Genomic DNA, 19,280 nt, shown 5'->3' with positions numbered 1-19,280 from the left:
AACATAATAACGTCGGAAAGCAACCATGAAATACAGTAAGGCCACAGGTCATTTCCTGTGTTATGTGCTGCAGCGGGGTCATAAAATAGGACACTGAACAATCCAATATTTCAATAAACCACATACACTAAATGTAGCCACTGTGTATTAATGTTGATTTTCAAAATGTCCTATTTTCCAGCCAAACTCATAAAGTGTAGTTTCTCACACACACAGTGTCGAGTTTGCTGATGTCTACCTCACAAAACCATCCAATTCACCATCACCCAACCTCTGCGGTGAGCGATTTCCATCCATCAGGAATGCAACACCAGCGTGTGCCTGGCCCACTACTGTCATTGTCTACATTCATCTGCACAAAACACTATTTGCCCCAGCTTTATTTACCAATCCATAAATGTAGTGAAAATACTATATGCGGCACAATTTACAAATAAATAAGGGAGCCCATTTTTGCTGCGTGGACGGATCCAATCATTCCTATTCAAGATGAAAACACAAGTCAGTGCTGCTGTGCGAATGTCAGTAGCCTTTCCGAGACACGGCTGTGCTCAGATGTGGAGTGGGTGCAGGGTTAAAGGGGTGGAGGGCTCGAGGAAGGTTGGGGGGATGTGGCTCTTGTTCACAGTCACAGCCCAGAGCATTAAACATGACCTTTCAACTTGCCACTGAGCATTAGAACAGTCAGTGGAGACATCAAGTGCACGTGTATAAACACTGCACAGCGACGAGGTTTCCACCGACATCCTCTTTTACTTTAATGTGTGTCACACAGTCAACTAGGTGGTTTCCCCCAGCGTGAGGAGAGCATGCAAGTGCCCCAAAGTGACATGCAGTTGATCCAATAACTCAAGTGCTGAGCTGGTTGTCTCTGCAGAGCATACAAAGTCAAAAGAGCTACAGTAAAAGCACAGTTTTCACTAATAAATAGTAGTGGCACATAGTTGGGTTTCTGACAAACAATATATCATACTGATGGTTGACAAACGGGATAAATGAGTAGAGAAAAGTACCAGATGCTCATAACAAATGAATCCGCGCCACAAATTGTTGAGGATAACAATAAAGTTGACAAAGTATTTCGTCACGACGCCGTAGTCCTTTATATGGAAACGGGCTGATCTTTGGAATTAATAGGCCCTCAAGAGAGCAGATGTGTGCTTTTTTTTTTAATCGACCGTAAAAGGTACAAAGTAGGTTTGAATGCCAATTCAGCTTGAATTAAAAGTGACTATTAAATGTCATGTTCTTAGGCCTCGTTGAAACTGCCTGCCCACGTTGTTTTTTTTTTGTCATATCCAGATTTTAGAAAGTCTGGACATTTAAAAAAAAAAGAAAAAACACTACTTGAAATGAGTTTTGTGCTAATCATATCCAAACCACATTTGAAGGTCTCCCAAAGCCACGAGTGGGAGATAGTTCACATCAAGGACTGCAGAGTCAGGGAAATTGTCATTCAAATTAAGGCAGCAGTTTGATTTTTTTTTTCTATATTCCCTGATTATTATCTTTAAAGGTCACTTGGGTGCATAATTGAACTTTTCAAGGTGCTAATGGCAGGTGTTCGACAATCTGAGTCACAGCTAAGGGCTCTGTAATGCACTTGCTCAGAGTGCTGCTCCTGGTAGAACACTGCCGCACTTTGTTTTTCTGAGAGGTGTGAGAGGTCACGTGTGACATGAAAATCGTTCTCGTCAGGTTACAAGTAATGCGTTTGTGCTTCATATAGAAGTTATCCGGCCAATCAGAACCCTGTAAAGAGCTACTGGCAGTTGAGAGCCGACTGCTCAACAGTGGCTCCTAAAGAGGTTTTTCTTCATTGAGGGAACGACACTGAAGGCTTTTTCTCAGTGTAACAGATGTTTTCTCTCTTCTCCGGACTGACATAGGCTAGAGTTTGATAGACAGATGGTTCATCCAATCACCTGCCAGGTAATGTTTTGAAAGTGCCTGCCCTTTCCCAATCGGTTTCTAATGACACCTTATCGGATGGTTCTGTTTCAGGTCAGCTGGTGTCTAAGGTCGATCCACCACTGCTTCTGTGCCCATTTTCAATGCGCCTGAGTGGAAATGGCAGATGTTCAAAGAAAAAGAGACAAAAGCTTGAGGTTGAAAAGTTGGAATATCAAAAAAGAAAGCATGCAACTGATGGAAAGAGATTGTGACGCTGTGGGACTTGCTCCTGCTTCCTCTACTCCACTCATGTCATGCCGCCACTCACTGTCATATGCCTCCACTCCACCACAAAACCCAGAAGTAAGAAACAAAAAGTACATGATGTAGGGGGTTTTATAGGCTGGGGGGGCGGCAGGGGTTGGATTGTTGCATGCCACCTGCTTCTCTATAAACCGTGAAGGCTGATAAAATCATCAGAGGGAACATCAAAAGATCAAAAGAAACAAATGTATTAAAAAATGAACACAAAAATGCGTCTTCAGTGTGAAGCAGCAGTGAAATGCCTTCATTTATCAGAGTTACTCATGCTCCATTTAATCATAAAATCTTGTCATCTCCTCGTGAATCATTTCGTCTAAAGGTAGTTCAAACAAATATGCACTAATTCACATTTGCAGACATTTGCAACATTTGAATGGGAAATATTCTCTTCATGTTCAATAGTTGAGGTTTGTGTGCCAGTCGAGTGCCTCTTCCTGGGAGCACTGGGATATGTCGGGGATAAACTGTCGGGAAGGCAGGTGTGTGAAGAGGGGACGTCTCAAGGGTAGAAGACGCCCCTTTCAACAGACAATGCATCAGGCGGCTGTAGGGGGTGTCAATCTAAAGCGCTCAGAGGACTAAACAATATGAATTCACATTGTGTTTTTGTGTTCCCTCTCCTGGGCCGCAGCCTCGCAGCCTTGCACTGCACTGTTCTCATCGTGTACGGAACAACATGTGAATTGTTGCTTTACTAGCCGCGCTAACATCTCTTAGTGTGCTAACATCTCATAGTGTGAGTGCGACCTAAGGTCGCACTCACACTATCCTCCCGGGCCGAGACCCGGACTTTAGGGTACTTGTCCCCCCTCCCTCTCCCCCCCGCGCCCCAGCCCCGTTTGTGCTCACACTGCCCCGGCCTCGGCCCCGGCCCATGCTTTTTGCTTGTCCGTACGTCATCACGTCATCACGTATGCGTGTGACGTGTCACGTCGTAACACGTCACACGCATTGATAGACGTCATCGCGATGCGTCGCTTTGTTTATAAAATGCGCGCGGTCTTTCAGGGGCGCACTCGCACATAATGGAAAGCAGCGCTGAAAACATGGCACAATTTTTGGCTTTGTGGTTGTTTTGGACTCATTGTGAAGCGCCACGACCCAGTTTAGTCGACGTTGTGAGGCGACAACTTGAGTCGAACCGAAGGGGACGAATGAGAAGGTTTTTGCGAAGGCAGCAGGTTGCGAGGGAGGCATTCCTAGCGTTACTCATGTCCCATTCATCAACAAGGTGAGAACAACATCAGTTTTAACCAAAAGCATTGTTGAATTGTTGAACAGGGGGGGGCCAGCAAAGCTCGCGTAAAGAGCATATAATTAAAGGAATGTAAAAACAACGCATTATTAGACTCATGTATTTAGATATTAATGTAATATAACTTTAATGTAGCTGCATATTTGATGTTAGTAATCAGAGTCTCCATAGTAACTGTTACCTGCAGTTGCCAAATAAATGGAGTGGGGCAGAAGTACAAAGTAGCAAAAGATGGCATTGCCCAAGCCAATTGTACTTGAGCATGTGTACTAGTTGCTGGATTTTTTTTTAACTTATTGAGAACATCTGTATGCAATGGGGGATATGCATGTGGTTTATAGCCATCCTTTCCTATTACTGTCTGTTACACTGTTGTCCTTTCAAAAAAGCTGTCAGGCTATATTAAATGCATAGATAATTATAAGCAATGTTCCTTTTGTTACAGGAGCATCTGGGTTCGGCAAAGATGTGGTATGTGGTGGCAGCACATCATCACACACTGGACAGAAGATGAATGGCAGTTAAATTTCAGAATGAGGAAGACAACATTTATGCAGCTCTGCGACATCCTCCGGCCACACCTTCAAAGACAAGCATCAACATTCAGGAGACCAGTGCCTGTGGAGCAACGTGTGGCAATATGCATCTGGAGACTGGCCACAAATGTTGAATTCAGAACCATCTCCCATTTATTTGGAGTTGGACATTCTACTGCAGTCACTATTGCCAATCTTGTCTCTCGTGTCATTGTGACCCACTTGCTTCCACTGTACATTAAAACACCCTCTGAACGTGAGTTAAGGCTCATTGTTCAAGGTTTCAGAGACCGGTGGGGGTTCCCACAATGTGGCGGAGCTATTGATGGGACTCACATAGGTATTTTGGCTCCACCTGACAGCCCTGCAGACTACTATAACCGCAAAGGTTTTTACTCTGTGATCCTGCAAGGTGTGGTAGACCATCGCCTTCGCTTCTGGGACATTAATGTGGGCTGGCCCGGCAAAGTCCATGATGCCAGAGTGTTTGGGAACTCAGCCATCTATGAGAGGGGTCAGAGTGGCACACTGTTCCCTGACATCACTGAAACTTTTGCTGGAGTGGATGTGCCAGTGGTCATGCTAGGAGATTCAGCTTATCCTCTACTGCCATGGTTAATGAAGCCCTACCCTGAAAACCAGCTCACCACCCCATCTCAGCTGAACTTTAACTATCGTCTCAGCAGGGCAAGGATGACTGTGGAGAGGGCTTTTGGTCGGCTTAAGGGAAGGTGGCGTTGTCTGATGAAGAGATATGATGGTAACATTGACAACATTAACACTGTTGTGTCAGCCTGTTGTGTGCTCCACAACTTTTGCGAAGATAACAGCGAGGAGTATGATGATGATTCCACTGTTAATGATGAAAATGAGGCGCGCAATCATCATGGCGGTAATTTGAACAACACTCAAAACACTGCAAGAGATGCCTTGTGTTCTTACTTCTGTAGTCTGTAATGCAAACAAGTGACTGTTTTTTCTGTTGTCACTTTTTTTTGGTGGGTCTGGTGTCACTTTTTTTTGGGTGGGTCTATACATACTCTGTACAGTGTCCTCTTGTTATGACATGGTTGTATAAATAAAATAGAATTAAAACCATTTTTGTTGTCTACATTTACTTGTTTTAAACTGTGTTGTTTTACATCTCATAACCTGATCTTTATGTATTGATTGATGCACTGAGGCTTACAATAAATTGTTTCCAATAGATGTATGGACCTTATAGGTTTATAAAAAGACAAGATGTATGGTAAGACAGTTTTATTAAAAGTTGGCAAAACAAAATTATAAACAACATATCTAGAAAAACACTTAAAAAATATAAAAAGTCACAATCACGTTATATAAAAGGTAAAAACTATTTAAAATAAACATGCATGGAAGTTGTTAAATACCTTACAATAACAAAATTAAATACAAAAAATAGTGCACGCAGCAGTCTTCTGGCAGACTCCGGCTCTGTTTTTTAATAATTTTAATGTCACAACTGACAGTAGCTCAGGTTTTCCTGTGACATAGACCTGGCCGGTTGTGTCATGGCACCCAGAAGCTGCTGAAACATGGCATCTGTCCGCTGTTGTCGGCGGACCTCAGTCTCTGCCTGAGTGGTGATATAGGCGTTAAGTGTTTCTATGTCCAGCCTGCTGCGCTCCTCCTCTAAGCGCCTATAGTCGCCATTGTTGTTGTTGTAAATGTCGGCGCATGGTCCGTCCTTCTATTTTCTATGTCCGAACATGCGCACATAAATGACGTCAGAACCGCCGTAGGCATCGTGCTCGTGCGCGTACACGTGCGCACGCTCGTGCTCGTACATGTTCAAACGGCTCCGCTAAAGCCCACCTATTTCAAGCGGGCCGTGGAGGGCCAGCTGGCCCCAGTTGAGCGTGGAGCGGGTGCGCGCACACTACTTAAAGGTGCTAGACTTTAGCTGAAAAACCGGTTTTGGCCGCGGCCAAAAGGATAGTGTGAGCAGGCCCTTAACTCCAGTGGAGACAGAGGGCAAGGCCACAGCCCTGGCCTGGTGTTTGTGGTCAGATGGAATGTGAACTCCGGGTGAGAAAAAAGAGGGGAAGTAATAATGAGGCATCCCCCCTCTGCTGGTTGTTTGTTTGGACAGACCGGCTGTCTCACAGCACAAGCTGTGGATGGAATACTAATGGATATGACTAATGATTCTCTCTCCCTTTCTCCCGATTCCTTCTCACTCGACTCTCTCACTCCTCCTTCTTCCTTTCCCTCCATGTGGATGTAACTTTTATCTCAAGTCAGAGCTTCAAAATGCATAATTCAGTTCTGACTAAAGGGACATCTGTGACATGCATGCACATTTTAGGTTTTTTAAGGGCAGTGCCTGACAGAACATTTCCTCCCTTGGGGCTTTGTTGAACACACCCCCTCCCTTACTGATCCTAGCTTTTTAATCACTTATTGGTGGGTGGACTTAAAACCATCGGATTGGTGTTTGCAGCCATAGTGGGCATATCTAATCCTCTGTCCATCCATCTTAGGTGTTTAACTTTCCAAATCATACTTTTTCCAGACTGTGGTGCCCTAAGGGAGGAACAGGAAGACATCCCATAGCTGCAGAAACCCTCCAATGGGCCAGATTAAATCCTGCTGAGATTTAACCAAGGATTAGACACCCCCTTTGGCAGGAGGAGGCTGTATAAACTGTTTAAAATTATTTTTGGTATTAAGTATTGAAGACGTAAGCAGCCTGGTAACCACAGTTTGTCCTGATAAAAAGATCCGCAGGAGGCAGACATTTTCTGTTCTAGAAATCTAATTCCAATGAATCCCCTAAATGCTGAAGAAATTGGATCTTATTCAAGTGCGCTTAAAACGAAATGAATTTCATGTTTAACTATTCAAACCATTCTAATCAGAGAAGTTTGTCACCCCCGTGCAACATTACCATTAGCAATCCAATTAGCGGTTGGACTGGAATGGAGACCCTAAGTGGCAGACGGTGTTCCACTGTGATGCTCACGATCAATTTAACTTTCCATTCAACATCAGTGGCCACATCACAACAAGTCCCTGCATCCCTATGGGTGTGAGCGACCTGCTGGTAGACGTCTCTGAAAGTTTTTTCCCCGCATTCAATCACCTACATGCTGTTTACTCATTGCAAGAATCCAACTTTTTCTGTAGAAATGATTATAATATTGTTAATACCTCTACTGGCCGGGTCGAATCCACTCCTGGCTACACAGCAGCCCAAGAAGTGGCTCTAAATAAAATGAGATTGCATTGATTTAGCCAATAGATTACAGCATTTAGGTGGAGCTTTGGAAGCATATTGGCTGTATTTTATTTAATAGTCCCCTCCGGGTTTACCTCTGAGCCATTTAGCAAGGTTCTGCATTGGGGAGAAAGTTTCACGAGTCGATAACGTGGCTTACTTTTATTTCTGCTGCACCTGTAATCATCAAGAGAGAGAAGACTAACAGATGGTCGATATTAAGAAAGACTATTTCTATAAGTGTATCTACCACTGCATTGGTATAATGCTAATACCCAGTATGCTCTTGTTTTTTTCTTTTTATGGTAAATACAGCTGAAGTATCATTATTTGTCCAATTCTCGCCTCAGTTTCAAGCTTTCTCTGGGATGACATGGTGCGTGAGAGATAAGCTCATCCCTCAGTTCATTAGAGGGAGACAAACACTCCCCCCTCCCCTGTGCTTCACACTCTGAAGGCTTGGGGGAGCACCCTCAGGATCTGTATTCCCTGTATGACATTTGCTAAAGATATACAACATCTCTGTCCAAAGCATCTGCTGTATGATGTACTGTACACTGCAAGAACTGTTTAAGCTGCTCGTGAGGTTACTGAAGGGCAAACAAAGCTGATACGCAAACTAGCAAGCTCCTTATTAGCTCCTCATGTAAATATCGTGCATACTTAAAGCTGCTCTGATCAATACTTTTATGGGTCACATGACTGTGTAATGGGAAAGGGGTCATTCTTGTGGTGTTTTCACACCAAACGCAAGGCTAATTTTCTGCATGGTTTGATTAAACAGACACAAATTTGCACAAGACGATGAACCACACCCGCATTTGTGCAAGTTGAAATTTTTCATCTCGCATGTCTCTGTTATTTTATTTTAATTCCTTTTTCGTAAACACCCTCTGTCATAAAGGTGTGTTCATCAAATAAAACTAAGGCTACAAGAACCCCAGAAGTAATTGTGTCCTGTGTGGCATCCTATTCCACGGGCTACACACGTTAGCATGGTTTAGTTATGAGTGTTTCGTAGTAAATTGACTAGAACTTGCTAACCCACTAATTTGTATAAACCATAATGTGCTACAGATCAACACTACAAACAAACACATCCAATTAAATGCTAGAGTTCAGTCTTACATTACTGTATGTTTGTAATGTAAAGAACTTATGTTCCAACCCTGTGACCTTTGCCCTCTCTTCTTTCAGTCACCTACCAGCAGGCCTGGGGACAGTTTTTTGCATATGTGTGTACGTGTGTGTGGGTGGCTCTGTGAATGAGTGGGACACTAATGAGCTGACAGTGGAAAGCCTTGGGTTATCATTAGTTCTCCCAGGATCACACGCCAGACCAAGCCACAATTAGATATTTGTCTTTGCACAGGAAGGTAGAACATTTGTACGAATCTACGGAAGGAAAGAAACGGGCGGCTTTTTTTAGGGTGCAAAGCTAAATGGTGGGTGTTTGATTCTGATCAAAACGTGACACAGAGATTCACAACATGCCTGGAAACCTTTGTACAAACCCTGACTCGTGTATTTAAATCGGCCCACATAAGGCATTAGTTGCCCCATCAATGGGCTCCCTCAGACAATCGGGACCAACACCACACAAGAGCAACAATCTCTCATCACCGGCTTAGAGGTTTTGCAGACAGCTTCGATTGTTTCGCCCTCGCCTGTAATGAGATAGCTGCTTGCTTGACGTCTCCATGAGAACGTCTGCATTTACACACATTACTATTAACTCAACAGTGTCAGGAGCAGCCGCTGCTCCTCACCACAGCTGAACAAAATACAGGAGATTTTAGTCGCAAGCTCAGGACTTTTTCATTATTTTTATCAGGTATTGAAACACTGTAAACAAGCCAATAATTTAGCACTTATTCAGAGGTGAAACTGAAACCGGAGGTATCCAAGATGGATTACAGCTGCACTCACAAAACTATTGCAATCAAGCTCAAAGTGGAACCAGGAAGTCAGTCTGTATACTGTGATGGATGTTATAATCTGGGCAATAATTGTACACTTTTCCATTGTTTTTTCTGGTAAATAACTTTGGCAATTAAAGTGGTTGTTTAAAAGGACAGTTCAGTTTATTTGTCATCAGAAATCAATACTATGCCTGTTAAAAGAGCTGTTTAATGTCATTTTTGGGGGTCGATGGGTCAACCAAACCCAGGAGACTGTTGTTTGTCCCGTGTGAAACTACGTTAGCCATTGCTTTTGTTTTTTATCTTGTACAAATATAAATACAATCTTTTTCTAGTATTTTTGTTAGCGTAACCTAATTTGTTGCTGCGGTGCAGGCATGTCATTTTAACACATTATGTGCCACTGTCACGTAATTTGATGCCAAGAAAGTCGTGGTCATTTCACATATTTCTGTGAGATCAGGTTGGAAAAAAACGTAACTTTAACTTAAGAACAATCAAACTAGTGCCATGAAGTTTAAAATATGCTGGAGTGTACAGGGATGCTTAAACAAAAGACACTTCTGAGTTGCATTATGGGAAGTGTAGGATCCAGTGTTGTTGCAGATTGGTCTATACTGGGAACTGAAAGTCAGGATATCTCAGTTTCTGCTGCTTTGATTTTGCTTTTACTTTTAAAAAATAAATAAATCTATCTTTCATGCTTTGTCCGATTGCTTTTAGCCCTTTCCCCATGTTCCCAGATCTCAGTAATGAACCTATTTCCAATAAGAATGGTGGCCCAGACTAATAATAAAAAACTTCCAATAAACCGGAATCATCCTTTAAGGGTCAAATTACTACCCTTTTCCAGCTCCACTTTATTGCAGCTTTTGAGGTATGATGCCTGGATGCAATGAAGGATGGTTCCTTGACAGGCCTCTCTCCTGGCATCGCTCCCCTCCTCTTTTCTTCTATTCCTCTCTTTATCCAGTCCTCCCTTTCTTTGGAGGCCCTCCGTACCCCATCAAGGCTCATTCTGTTCATCCCACATGTGAGGGGTCAGTGCGTACCCCACAAGAATAAACCAGCCACTCAATGTGAGGATCTTTGTGTATGTCCTCATCCCCCTACCCTCTTTTTTTCTCTCTCTCTCTCTCACTTACTTGTGCCCTATAGATGAGAATTGGCCCCATTCACTGCTCTTCCCTCCCCCCTGGAGAGGACTTCTCAGGGCCCTAACTGTGCAATTCTATGCCTTATTGCTTTGGCTCCTCCATGGAGAGCAGACTCGTCAAAGCATTTGTGAAGACACAGAAGGAAATGAACTGGCTTTGTGCTTAGTCTTGACATATAGGCGCGATCACGTGGGGAGGTTTCTGGGACAAGCGTTTAACAAGGGAAAAGGGCAGAATGTGTAAAATGTCCTTTAAAGGCCTCCAAGTGGCCATCTTGGAAGAAAAATGCCAGGACACCATTGAGAGATGAAGTAGTTTTATGAGTTTGGCCCTGCTGGCTGTCCTCCAGCTTAATCCACATTGTGTTCTGACTTCCTACGGACCCAAAGCAGGTTTCTCAAGCTCATCTCCACCTCGTGTTTAATCTCCCCCAGCTCTTTCATTAGGACCACACCATGTGTTGATTCTAAAGAAATGAAGCGGACACCTCATTTCGAGCAAGAATGAGCCCGGGAAAGCTTTTGTCTGCAGCAGGAATGCCCTTAAGACAGAGAGGAACACTGTTTGGTCTGACTCGGGTTGCTATACCAGTACTGAAGAAAGCCATGGCAACGCAAGCAGAAGGTCTGCCGGACCACATAGCGCTGATACAATACTGCTGCTCCGAGTTTGTCATTCCAGTCAGGCCTGACCCAAATTACGACATCCTCGGCAAAACTAGCCTACTTGAACCAGAACACATGCACAGACATACTTAATTGGAGCTTGCATATATTTGGCTAATAGCAATAATAAACAAAACATATTGACGTTTGAAGTCTAATCACTGAGGAGACGGCCCTGTTAATGATTTAATACCACAGTCCATAGCCCATGGCTGCTGGATTATTGTGACTTCCCAATTGTTTACGCAATATGTCTACAAGCCACTTTCCCATCTGCGGTTATAATTCTCAGCATTTTAAGCTTAATAGTCTTTTATGTTTTCTTATGTTTATTATCTCTTATCAACAGCCTCAGGGAAAAATCTGCTTGAAATGGGAAGAGCAACAAAAAAGCGATTAGGACCATGTCTACAGAAGCGGTTTGGTAAAATATGAAATAGTTGGCAAAATACAGAAATGCAATCCATTGTTTTGATTGAAACTTGAGTTTAGTTACTTTTGAAACTTGAGTTTTCTTATAATGAGATTTAAAAAAACATCCTGAACACAACAGGGGGTTGATATTGACAGTTCTGGAAAAGGACATAAAGAAAGATACCCACACCGAGATACACGCACCAAAACTGGCCTTCATACCATCTGTACTGTTGAGTCTTTCTTAACAGAACAGTTGAACTCCAAACTTTTCTGCTCAAGTAACCACCTCAGCATCACATCACGCTCACTCCATGAAAGGAAATGTGCTACCAGAAAAGAGGGAAAAAATGCACTTACTTTATTTTGGAGGTCTGGAAGTTGTATATGCTTGAAGAAGTATTTTCTCTAGACTCTTTTCATCTGCACCTCTGCCCCGCTGCCCTGCCTCTCCAATACTATTTCTCTTTGTGGGCTGAGCATGCGATAGCTGTGTAGTTTTTTTTTTCTTTTTTGTGTGTTGCATGGGGTGAGGGGAGGGTGGTGGGTTGGGTGTTGAATGCTGGGTTTCCTGACTCGTGATCAGGAGCTCATTACCCCCAAGGTCACTCCAGGGACGCCCTGCCTGGCACTCAGTGAGACACGAGAGAAAAGATGTGAGATTGCAGACGAGTGTGAGCAAAAGAGAAAAGGAAGAGAGAGGCAGTTAAGAGCCAAAGTGCCTGGGACATCCGTGGGGATGGGGAGAAAAAAAAGACATATAAACAGAAAGAGAAGGGAGACGGTGGAGAGACACTGATCCAAATGCCAACGGAGAGGCAGATATTCAGGGGAGCGAACAAACTCAACCACTAAACGCTGCTGTAGGAGACTCAGCTGAGCTCACAGGGTGTGCAGGCTGCAGCAGCACAGCCAAACCACACAGAGTTATATAAAATATCTTGTTGATCCATGGAAAAGTGAGTCCAACCACAGCAATCAATAGAATATTGACAAACACCAGCTGGGCTCCGCATTTGTTTCAGCTTTTCATATGGGCCAGCACTGCAAAAACAGATCCACTGTATCATATGAATTACATCTGACTGTTTCTCTAATCACAGTTTTTAAACAGGATTTTGTCAATTACTTGAATGGATGTCTAACTTTATATACCGTATGTTGTCTTTTAATATTCTGGTTGTCTTAGAGCGAGTTCACATATACGTTGTTTTGATTTTCCAACTGATCCAAAACTCAATTCGTCCTGAAATTGGAAACAGAATAAACGGTGGAAATGTTGATTATTGGTCATCCATTTGGCTGACGTTTGGCAGATTCTGTTCATGTTGGTCTAAAGCACTTATCAGCAGACTTTAGAGGACCGCGCATGAACAGCAAGTGTTAAATTATTCAATAATGAAGGCATTTGGAGGAAGAAGCTCTGCCATCACATGGTCTCATCACAGTAGACTGCTGGCTAAATAGGTTACTAGTTCACCCAGTCAACATAACAGTCATAGAAAATGTTTTTAACCACTTGAATGACACATAAAATGCTTGCTGTGATTGGTTCGAATGGTGTTCGCACCAGAAATGAACCGCTCCAGAGTTCCAGAGACCATCCCTTGGAGATGGAACAGAGGGCTGTTGCTTGGTCCGCAACACAGTTCTGGTTTTCCCACCAACGCAAATGGACCGTACCAAGGTTGTGAAAGCTCCAGGGTGAATAAAGTTAGTCACTGAGATAAATATTGAGGGGGAAACTTATTTCCACTGTTGATGAATCTCGCAATAACTTGTTTCATAATCAAGATTAAACCATTAGTTTAAAAATGTTGCAAAATAGTGGAAAATATGCATCACAGTTTCCCAGAGCCCAAGGTAACACCTCCATACAGATATTTGGTCTTAAAACAAAGTAATGGATGAATTAAAATGTTGACCTTGTGCCGGCACTAGATGAAAATTAAAATAATCATCAAAGTTATTATAATTCTTCCTGAGGGGGACATGAATGCCAGTACAAAAATGTCACCGCGATACGCTATGGGAGTGCCCCACTTCTTTTGTTCTTCACATGGACTGTTTACCTGCATGCAACAAAGTTTTGCTTTACACTCAGACTACAAACAAAAAAAAATAGAATGCTTCAGGTACCAAATTCTTGTCCCATCAGTAGATTATTTCATATGCAGATATCATTTAATAAAGATTAACCTGGAGGCTCTAAAGAGAAGGTTTTAGGATCACCAAAGCAAGTAGGATACATTATGTGGGAACAATGAATAACTGGACTGAATTTTTTACCAATATACTTAATAATAATAATAATAAGATATTTCTCAAGATAAGTGAAAGCGTTGCTGATGGTGCTACAGAAAAATATCATATAATCGCTAAAGTCATTATGGTTCCATGAATGTCAGTACCCTTTGTCTCATGGCAATCCATCAGAACAAAAGTTGTTGACACACATATTTCTCTATTTGTCCCGATCAAAGTGGAGCAACTGAGCAGCTGATGTATGACCCTGAGTAGTGGATGTCTAAAACAGAAGACGTTAGACGTGGAGGCTTTGAAGTTGTTTAAAGGCACCTTAGATATTTAATCAGTGATGTAACTAATTACTTTTGCAGATGAGAAATTATTAAAGCAATTATTTCTCTGAATAAGTAATTAATTGCATTTTTCAACACTGATTTTTTTGTTCGACTAACCGATTAGTTGGCTAATTGTTTCAGGCCTGAACAAAACACCACAGTCACACACTTGATTATAGACCGGAGTGGCTAATGTATCTCGGGAAAATAAGTCAAAAGCATTTGACAAACTAACAACTGTTAAAAATGAGTCACCTTTTCATCATCGAACTTTGAGATGAGTCAAGTAAACCTCATGTACAGCTATCTATTATCTTTCTCTCATTGTCTCTCTCTTCCTCTTGGGTTTCTGATTTAATCCATTTTAACTCTTATTCGTGGCCAGATATCCTTTTAGAGTGAGTGTGGTAATAAGTTGTGGATACTCTCAGGGTGTTTGTAACGGCAGATGGCTGGAGATGACCCTATAGAGCATCCCAGGCACTCTGCCCAGCTGGACCAGCCTGGATTGACAGATTACAGCATACACAATCAATAAAGTGTACCATTAGTTCTGTCCATGAAGCCCTGTGTACAAAAGTGAACTCTCTGTAGTCCACACAGAGAAATGGCCTTGCAATTCACCTTATAAGGCTGTCTTTCCATTCTTGGGTTATTGATTGAGTGGCTGGCACGGATTCATTCTGCACCAGAAAAAAACCCAGTCTAAGGGCGCACTCACACTGTCCTTCCGCACCGCGCCCCGGGCTTTAGGGTACTTGTCCCCCCTCCCTCTTCCCCCGCGCCCCAGGCCCGTTTGTACTCACACTGCCTGGGCCTCGCGCAAATGCTTCTTGCTGTCCATACGCCATCACGCCGTAACACGTCACACGCATTGATTGACGTCATCGCGATACCTGGCTTTGTTTTCAAATCTTTCCACAGACCTCAGAGTTTTTGAGCGTCTTGTCGACTGTTTTTGAATATTTTCATCAACCAAATCTGCAGTAAACACTCCACCTCCGCATCACACCAACGTGAACCTTTCGCCGCCATTGTTGTTGTTGTTAAATGTCCGCACATGGTCCATCCTTCCATTTTCTATGTCCGAACAGGCGCACATAAATGACGTCAGAACCGCCGCAGGCCTCGTCCTCTTGCTCGTACACGTGCGCACGCTCGTGCTCGTACATGTACAAACGTGCTCTACAAAAGCCCACCTCTCTCAGACGGGCCGTGGACGGCCAACTGGCCGCAGTTATGCACGGAGCGGTTGCACTCACACTGGTCAAACGCACTAGGCTTCACCCGAAAAACCTGTTTTGGCCCGGTGCGGAAGGACAGTGTGAGTGCGCCCTAAAGTCCAAAACAGCAGCTCTTTAGCTCATAATTATTAGATAACTCATTTTTGTGCCAAATGCTGATGTAAGGTGATATTCAGAGACTTTTACAATGTGAATATAATTCCCCACTTCACTACTTTATAATGGTCACTCACAGGTGGAAGCATATTCAAGAACCATTAGACTGTGGGCTGGAGACTGGACATTATTAAAGTTAAAGAAAGAGACAGAAAAAATATCATTAATGGTCAACTTTCTCAAAACTAATACCCAAATCTTCCCATTAGAGCTGTTAAGTCCCAACTCCTTTCCAATAAGACTCAAGTACTTGTGGGGAAGGTAAAATTTTTATCACTAGAAGATTTAAAAAATGTTAGACCACAGACAGAAATAGCATAGACTGTATAAAAAAATGAACGTAGCATACCCGTCGGGGATCGTTCTCTCAACTTGATCCAATCGTCCTCGCCTACGGGAGTCGCCATCTTATTAGACTTTGACTCCGTCTTATTTCCTCTTACCAAAAAAGGGCATGTATGTGACTTCCGGGGGGGGAGAGATACGTCCATCTGGCTGATGTGTACCTCACTCAAGAGGCCGCGCCCCTAATTATTCATAAACTTTAACTCCAATAAAATGAAAACTAGTCTGCTCGGAGAAAGTCACCCCCCTCAGTGTTGTCATGGAGATATGACCTAAACATACAGACAAGAATGTTTTTTGGACCAGGCCTTAAATAGGTTTGATTATGCTGTGAAAAATGCCTGTTTAACATGGCAATGAGAAATTAGTCTTCTGTGCAAACTAGTGGACACTCAAAGAACTGCAGTTTCTTGCACTTCCTCATTGGATCAACCAGGAAGTCGCTGTGGTTGGTGCTTGATGAATAGCTCTCTTTTGAACTCTATAAAGTTCTGCATTTACTGTATTTTTCCCCCTTCTTTTTAATATGCTTCTCATTCTCCTTCTCTTTATTTTTATCTACTTGGCAAACCAGCTAGCGTTGAATACCTACACCACCTAATGGACTGAAGTGGAGCATGCTGAGTCGGCCATGGTCACACAATCCATCTGGACCTTCATGGACATGAGCACATGACGACACAATGATGATATTTATGTGACACACATCGAGGTGGACCCTCGTCGACATGCACCACCAGAGGATTCAGTCAAAAAGCAGAACCACAAACTACATTTTGCAACACAAAAAAAGAGAAAGATCAGATGAAAGATCTATCCACGCTGCTGGAAGCCATGTTTCTGTTTCCCAAGTGTCCTTGAGCAAGACACTGAACCCCAAGTTGCTCCGAATGGACAGGTCGGCCCCTTCCTTACATGGCAGCTACATTAAATCAGCGTATGTGTATTGTTGAATGAGAGGCAAATTCTAAAGCACTTTGTCCGGTAAGGTAGGAAGGTACTTTATAAATGCAGTCTGTTTACCATTTAATTGGAAACAGCAGTTAAAAAACAATCTCACCACAGGCTGCCGGTCACCTCACATGATGTTCTTCAGAAGATGGAGTTGGTCCCAGTTGGATTTAAATGTTGTTTTTGTGAGAATTACTTTCTTTCTTTTATTTCTTTTCATTGTTTTGTGGTTTTATCGTGTCAAAATGAGAGATTTTAAAGTTTCACAGTGGTCAGTTCGAGTCAATACATATTTTTTTCTGATGCAAGCCTGACTCAAGTCCAAGTCTGGAGTCTAAAAGTCGTCTTTTCACTTCCACACTGTGCAGCTTCTTTCAGATTGATATGAAAAAGGATGTTGAAGAGATGAGGGGTGGAACTCAGTGTTTCTTTTTCAAAAGGCCGCCGCTCAATCCTAGGTATTCAAACTTAAAGTTCAAAGAGGAGGATAAGTGATTGGCTTCGAACATCTTATGCCTGGCAACTGAAAAAGATTTTTTTCAAAGTCATCAAAGAGGTGCTGTGTTGAGGAAAGAAATGGTGAAATTGTCAAGCAATAGGCCAGCAGCCAAATAATGGATGAGTTAGTGAGGAGCCTTTAGGATGTTTGGTGCTTCTCTCCCAGAAGGATATGTGCTCATCTTAAGTCTGAATGAAGGCAGAAATAAGGCACTGATTTTTTCTGTGGAACATGCAGTTAAACAAAGTTAAAATATATATGCTTCACTTCAGTGCACACATGGCCAAACTGCATCAGCAAGCACGGAAAGCACAACTGTGTGATGTTTTTTTTTAAATAACTACCCTGCACTTGGTCCATTGTTCAGTCAAGCCTGGAGTGTTGTGGTGTAGCTGCAAACACTGCAGATCGACATGTTTAGCATCATGTTGCACTGTTGGGGATTTCAGCATCAGCCCCGGTGATGGCCAGTAATTAGTCTGACTCATACCCCCCGGTGATAACGATATACCATTCCACTGCTCCGTCTCATATTCAACTCATTAATAATACATTTCATCCATTTGCAGCCCTCCCTTAAGTGTGCGATATGCTTTAGTGCCATCCGCGAGGAGCTTCTCCAATGATATCATTTCCCTCATTTGATTAAATGAGATATGACAAACGATGAAAAAATCATGAAGAAAGATCTTCGATGGCCAAGAGAATCTCCGTCGAGCCGAGAAAGCTCCAGAAAACGGTTTACACAGATATAACAGAGTTTGAGTGAAATATGATCTTTATATGAAACACAACAGCGCTCTGGTTATTTTTGCTCACTTTAAACTGGCTGCTGTCATTGTGAGCCCGAACAGAGCCGGGGATAGAGTGATTGTTACCAACCCTGTTGGTTGAGTGCCGGCAGCCCAATAAGAGGACGACATTGACTGGGCCTGTCTGCGGTGAGAGTCTGATGAAACCCAATGAAATCGGCCTGTCCAAGTCAGAACCAGCCATCCCATCGTGCCCCGACACAAACACCGCAAAGTATCTGCACAGACGAGAGCAACAGGAAATGGTAAAAAGTCATTTTTCCGTGCCTTTTTATTTATTTTTTTTCAAAGCAAATATTCAATTTGCGCAACATGTCAGGAAGGAAATGGAGATTGAATTTATGGCTTTAAGAGAAGGAGGGGAAATAGCTATGTCTCAGAACATCCTCTCAATTTACTCAAGCTGTTAAGATGTAAGATAATCATACACAGCAGCATATAGGAACCCTCCATGATAACAAAGTCATGAGTCAAGGGCTCATATGTGTTTTCTTCGAGCGCGTGAGGAAAAAAATGCAGGGACAAAATGTCAGCGTGATTCACAGAATGTACCCCGCTAGGCCACAAGTCATATCAGACACGGGACGGGACACGCACACACTGAACATCTGTGAGGCCGTGACCGCCATTTAAGTCTGTATCCGGCTAAATACTGTATCCAGCTGTCTATAGTCCAACTAATGAAACAAGTCAAGTTTATTTATATCGACCTCAATCACAAGTTTGTCTCGGAGGGATTTGCAATATAAACAGCATCAATACAAACACCCTCCATCCTTACACCCTTGAGAAAAGTGCTCCATAGAAATTAATCTCATCAGGTAAAGAGAAGACAGACCTCAAGGTAAATGTTCTTGCATAGTAAGCATCTACATACACTGTATCGATAGCAGCAGTACTATATAGTATACAATACTTTTAAACAGCTACGAAGAATTATAATACAAAACCAAGAATTGTATTGTTCAGGCTGTTCTCATCCACTGTTTGTACATATAACTATGCGGAGTAAGGCACAGTAATTTGCATGTATTGCACATATTTATTTTGTGTGTATTCCATTTATTAAAAGCAGGGGACGCAGTATAAGATTGTAATCTTCGCTAAGGGAGGGAGGTGGGTGCGGTGGATGGGTCCTAAAACACAGGATTTTCACTCAGGTTCGTGTTCGTGTCCCAAAGGTACTGAGCCAAACCATGACCTTTTTTCTAATCCTAACCATTTTGCTACCCGAACCTAATTGCGGATTTTATACCGAAAGATCTAACGGTAGTTTTGATG

The 19,280-nt window shown here is 42.7% G+C and overlaps 1 protein-coding gene across 1 annotated transcript in view; it reads right to left on the bottom strand.

Moving 5' to 3' along the window:
• Window positions 1–11,902, bottom strand: part of ptn (pleiotrophin) — a 53,212-nt gene extending 41,310 nt beyond the window's left edge. Inside the window, exon 1 of the mRNA XM_083935439.1 lies at window positions 11,771–11,902. The gene's annotated coding sequence lies outside the window, so the exon portion shown is untranslated. The remainder of the gene's footprint in view (window positions 1–11,770) is intronic.
• Between the last annotated feature and the right edge of the window lie 7,378 nt (window positions 11,903–19,280).

Source organism: Echiichthys vipera, assembly GCF_963691815.1.
Source record: "Echiichthys vipera genome assembly, chromosome: 20".
NCBI lineage: Eukaryota > Metazoa > Chordata > Actinopteri > Perciformes > Trachinidae > Echiichthys > Echiichthys vipera.
Note: the sequence above shows the minus strand (reverse complement) of the source record. Positions and strands in the feature narration are given on the sequence as shown.